The 5,433-nt window shown below is 30.1% G+C and overlaps 1 pseudogene; it reads left to right on the top strand.

Moving 5' to 3' along the window:
* The first annotated feature begins 252 nt into the window (after nt 1-252).
* On the top strand, nt 253-365 carry LOC141568040 (U6 spliceosomal RNA; annotated as a pseudogene).
* Nucleotides 366-5,433: the final 5,068 nt, after the last annotated feature.

The following is a 5,433-nucleotide window of genomic DNA, read 5'->3' as shown; positions in this document are numbered from 1 at the left end:
TTTCTTCTTTATTTTTAACTTCTCTTTTGTGCTTTTGTATATTCTCAGCTTTTAATGCTGTTTTATGAATGAATTTTTCATATACTTCTTCCAGATCATCAGATCCATCTTCATCTTTTTTCACCTATCTATTGATTTTTTTTAATGGTTATATAGTACATTTCTAGAAATTCTATTAGTTTGCTTTTTCAAGTCTAACTTGTAATTATTGAAAGTTTCTCGGTATATGCTTAGCTTTTCTATTTAATTCATTATTTTTCAAAGCATTTTATAAATAATGGAACTAAATTGGAATGATACAGAGGAGATTAGCATGGCCACTTTACAGGGATGACATGCAAATTAGTGATGCATTGCTTTTGTTTGCATCAATAGTAACTGATACTCACGAATCACAAAATAGTGTCCTCTCTATGGTAGCCTTAATCTTTTTTCCTAGAACAATAGTCATGAAAACCACCATGTTCACTTAGGGTGGGCTCTGATGTGTCATGTACTTCTCACAGGCACAGGTGGAATCAAAATATTTTCCCCAACTCTACTGTAATTCAATGCCTAACTTCATCTAACCTTTCACTTGCTTGAAATTTAGAAAATTCTATATTTTTTTCCTGAGATACTTTATACACATTTACAAGCGTCTTTTCTTTCTTTCTTTTTTTTTTTTTTTTTCCCCTAGGAGAGAGAATTTGAGGATCATTTGTGTTTATAGCATGTCATTGTCATTCCTTCCAAGTTTTCCGGAGGGATTGCATTCCACTAATCACTCCTCGTCCTTTTTAATGCTCTTTACTGCCTGTTAAATGGAGAAAGGAAGAGCTAGGGGAAATAAAGGAAAACATCTCCACTAAAGTGGCCTACCTATCTGAGTGTGCCTCAATAATGCTATTTTATAAGAACTTTCAAGCAACTTGAATAAAAATAGAACATAATTCGAAAATATCTGACTAAGGAATTTTTACAAATCGATATATGAGTATATACACACAAATATATAATTTTATTTGATTCTTATTTATATATATTTTTACAATTATTTACTTAGAGTTTACATGGCTGAAAATGATTTATTTTATTTTAACATAAATGTCAGTGTAAAGTTTCTATAGACTTATAATCCTCAGAATTTCATGTTTAATAACATCTTTTTATATGTACATACAACTTAAATTTCAGGATATTACTTTAATATGAGTATTCTAATTTCACACTACATTTGGGAAAAGTCTATATTTATCATAGCAGTAATCACTCAGTTTTATTATTTATTTTTTATTTAATTTAGTACAGTCTTACTGGTTTATTTACCCATAAATATTTTGAATTTTTTTCAATATTTTCAAATGCAACAACACTAAGTACCAAAGCTAATAATTTGAAATGAATGGAAATTTATCTTTCTTATATAAAGCAACTCAACAACCTAAGATAGAATTGTTTGTGAAAAAAAAAGAAAATGCTAAAATAGAAAGATTGCAGAAAGTGTTTTATGTCTCTTTACCAAAATTAATTTTAATATTTAATTTTAAATGTCCTGACAGTTTATAGAAATGTAATCAAGGAGAAGACATAGTAAAGAGGAAGTTAAATTGTGTTTTACTTAACTACAACCATGGGACAATAAAATCATAAAGATTTCTGTATAGTTAAGAATAAAAATCTAAATGACCCATTTAAAAATTGGGCATATGTAATAGTCTAATGAGCTTAAGATAACACCAAACATACTTAGTTGTATGTAGATCTTCCTAATTAGCTAGGAGGAGATTATCTTCATCATGAATATAAACATCTAGAATCCACAAATTATAATACTCATGCTATTTAAATATACACGTTTCTGTAACATGCCTATGGGTTAATTTTTGTTGATGAGTTTATTACTCTGATTTCATTGCATTGCAGTGAATTCCTATAGGCAAGCACCTGGAAGTAATTACCTGAAAAACTTAACTATATGCATAGGTATGGCTTAGGAAAGCAAAATTATGTTTTATCTCATGCAAAATTCAACAGTTTGTCTACTGTGTTACATTTCTGAGTTAAGTGAAAATCATCACATTGAACTTTTAGGATCTAACTAAAGCAAATCTATAAAGTTCAAACTGGTTTATTTACCCATAAATATTTTTATTTTGCATGACTGTCTATATAACTAAGACCAGTTTCCAAGATGAAGCATAATTTTAGAGAGGGAGATAATAAGGACTGATACTTTGTGTTGTGGAATTAAGTCCCGGCAAGACTTTATGATTTTCTGGTCTGCATTTAAGTTCTCCAAAAAGGTGATTTCCCATACTGTAGCACTTTTATTATGATTAAACACATAAATGACTTAGTAGACTCCAGGAACATTGTAAATATAGTTAATTTCAACAATGATCATCATAGCTATCATCTTCATCATCGCATCGATCATAAACCTTATGGTTATCATCAAAGTGCTTCTTTGGGATAGGTTTCTATCCATGAAATTTATCCTTTTATTTAAATCTATATATTCATCGTACTCTGTTATTTTTTTTTAAATGCTATTGATATAATTCAATTGTAAATCACCCTCACTGTTCTTATTAAGTATTATATACCAACATTATATTTATTTGAGGTGAATTAAGATTTCATCCAATGAAGTCAATACAGATAGTTTAACTTTGGTATGGCATATTGATAAATACATGTCAATAGTTTATTCCTCATTAATCACAAATTTTTGAGCTCTGATTTAGCTTACTCTGAAACAGGTATGAAAATGGTACACATAGATGGAAATAATAATTTATTGGGAATTATAATAAAAGATGCCTGCAATCTCAGTTAATATCTTAAGCATGGAAAATTTCCACTATTCCTGAGCCTTCTTTGTGATTATAATTCATTCACCCTTATTTATTGATCAATAAATACATAACTTTAAATCTGCTTGTTTTTGACTTTTCTGAAAGCCTATATTTTTCCTTATTATATTCTTCACGTTTCTCTTAAGATTTTTCAATCACAAACAACAAAAACATTCATTTACTAAATGTAACATGAATTTGTGATTTAGCAAAAGGACATTAAATAACAAAACAAGCTGAATAAAAATTTGGTATGCCTCATCTCAGGAAGAACAGGATCTAACCCAGGTCTATTGATCTCAGTGAAAACAAAGCGAGAAAGAACTCTTAATGCTGTGCCATTGAACAACCCAACATTAGCTGCCTTCCTTCTTTGACGTTTCAACAGATGGTTAAAGTTTTCAGGATATGGAATGTGATTGTACTATCTTAGATCACATGCTACTTTTTATGGTCCGTGAGTTGATGATACTTAGATGAGAATTCGGACTTAAAAATTGATGCTGTAATTATTAAGACTTTTGACATTGTTTGGCTGGGGTAAATGTATCTTGAATATGGGAAGGACATGGACTTGGAAGGGCAAAGGGCAGACTCTTAGGGATTGAATTTTGTCTTTCCAGAATTATAGGTTGAAGTCCAAAACCTGAGTACCTAACTGTGACCTTCGGAAATAAGGTCATTACACATTTAATTGGTGAAGATGAGGTAAAACTGGTATAGGGTGAGCCCCTAATTCAATATGACAGGTGTCCTTATGAAAAGCAGAAATTTGGACATACACATGCACACACAAAGAATGTCATGTGAAGGTAAAGGCACAGATGGGCGTGATGTTTTGCATTTCAAAGAACACCACAGATTGCCTGAAAAGAAGATAAACTACATGAGAAGCATGAAAAAGATTCTCATACAGCTCTCAGAAGGAACCAAATTTGCCAAAACCTTAATGTTGACCCTATAGCCTCCTTTATTGGTTAAGACACACAGTTTATGTTACTTTTGTTATGGCAGTCAAACCATGTACTACAATTATACTGACTTTCCCTGTTAAAAAGTAATTCTAATAACAATTCAGAAAGTCTCATTTTTTAGTATGATAATAGCCGTGGGTTTTTCATACCCTTAATTATGTTGAGGAAGTCCCCTTCCATTCCTAGTTTTCTGGATATTTTTGTCATGAAAGTGGATTTTATCATTAAAATTGATTTTGTTGAATGTCCTTTGTGCATGACCTGAGATGATGTGGGTTCTTTCTTGTTGTTGTTCTAATAATATGATCAATTACACTGATTTTATTATTTTGAATACTCTTGCATTCCGATAATAAATTAAACCTAGCAATATTGTAAAATTTGTTTAATATAGTGTTAGGTTCAGTTAGTTGAATTTTGTTGAGGTTCTGTATTCATAAGGCATATATTTATTGACTTGTAATTTTCTTTTCTTGTGTTATCTTTTCTCACAGAGTGCATTAGGAAGTATTTCCTCCTCTTCACTTTTAAAGAGAGTACGAGAAATATTGGAAATAATTAACCTTTAATGTTTGAAATAAGTCACCAGTGAAGTCAACTTGTCCTGAGGTTTTCTTTATTGGAAGGTTTTTGTTTACTAACAATTTATTTATTTGTTATAGTTCTGTTGAGATATTTCTTCTTCAGTCAGTTTAGACAACTTATGTATTTCAAAGAATTTGTACAGTTTTTGGTGTTACCTAATGTGTTGGTATATAATTGTTCATAGTGTTCTCTAATAAACCCTTTTACCATTGTAATGGTAACAGTAATGTCCCCACTTTTGTTTTTTTATTTTAGTTTTGTATATCTTCTTTCTTTTATATTGTTGTCAATGTAGCTAAAAGTATGTTAATTATCTTAAATTTTTCAAAGACCAAAGTTTGATTTTGTTGAATCTTTTTATTGTTTCTCTAGTCTATGTTTGATTTATCTCTGCTCAAATCTTTACTATTTCCTTCCTATTGCTAGCTTTTGGTTTAGTTTGCTCTTTTTCTAATCCATCAAAGATAAAATTAGGTTATTAATTTGAGATTTTTTAAATTATGTTTTTCATTATATTTCTCAGAGCATGATTCTCCTTTTTTTTTTTAATTAAATTTATTGGGGTGACAGAATCAACATAGTTAAAATGGCCATAATACCCAAAGCAATATACAGATTCAATGCAATCCCAATCAAAATCCCAATGGCATATTTTAAAGAAATAGAACAAAAAATCATCAGATTTGTTTGGAACCACAAAAGACCCCGAATAGCCAAAGCAATCTTAAGAAAAAAGAACTATAATGGAGGTATCACACTTCCTGACTTTGGCTTGTACTACAGGGCCTCAATAATCAAAACAGCATGGTATTGGCAGAAAACAGACACATAGACCAATGGAATAGAATTGAGAACCCAGAGATTCTCCTTTTCACCATATGTTTTGATATGTTGTGTTTTTGTCTCTAAGAATTTTCTAATTTCTGTCGTAATTTTTCTTTGACTTTTTGAGTTTTAAGAGTTTGTGGTTTCATTTTCACAGATTTGTGAATTTTCCAGTTTTTCTTCCATTATATATTTTTATCTTCATTCCA

Source organism: Rhinolophus sinicus, chromosome 17 (assembly GCF_057876585.1).
Source record: "Rhinolophus sinicus isolate RSI-liver-muscle chromosome 17, RSI-T2T, whole genome shotgun sequence".
Taxonomy (NCBI): Eukaryota; Metazoa; Chordata; class Mammalia; order Chiroptera; family Rhinolophidae; genus Rhinolophus; species Rhinolophus sinicus.
Note: the sequence above shows the minus strand (reverse complement) of the source record. Positions and strands in the feature narration are given on the sequence as shown.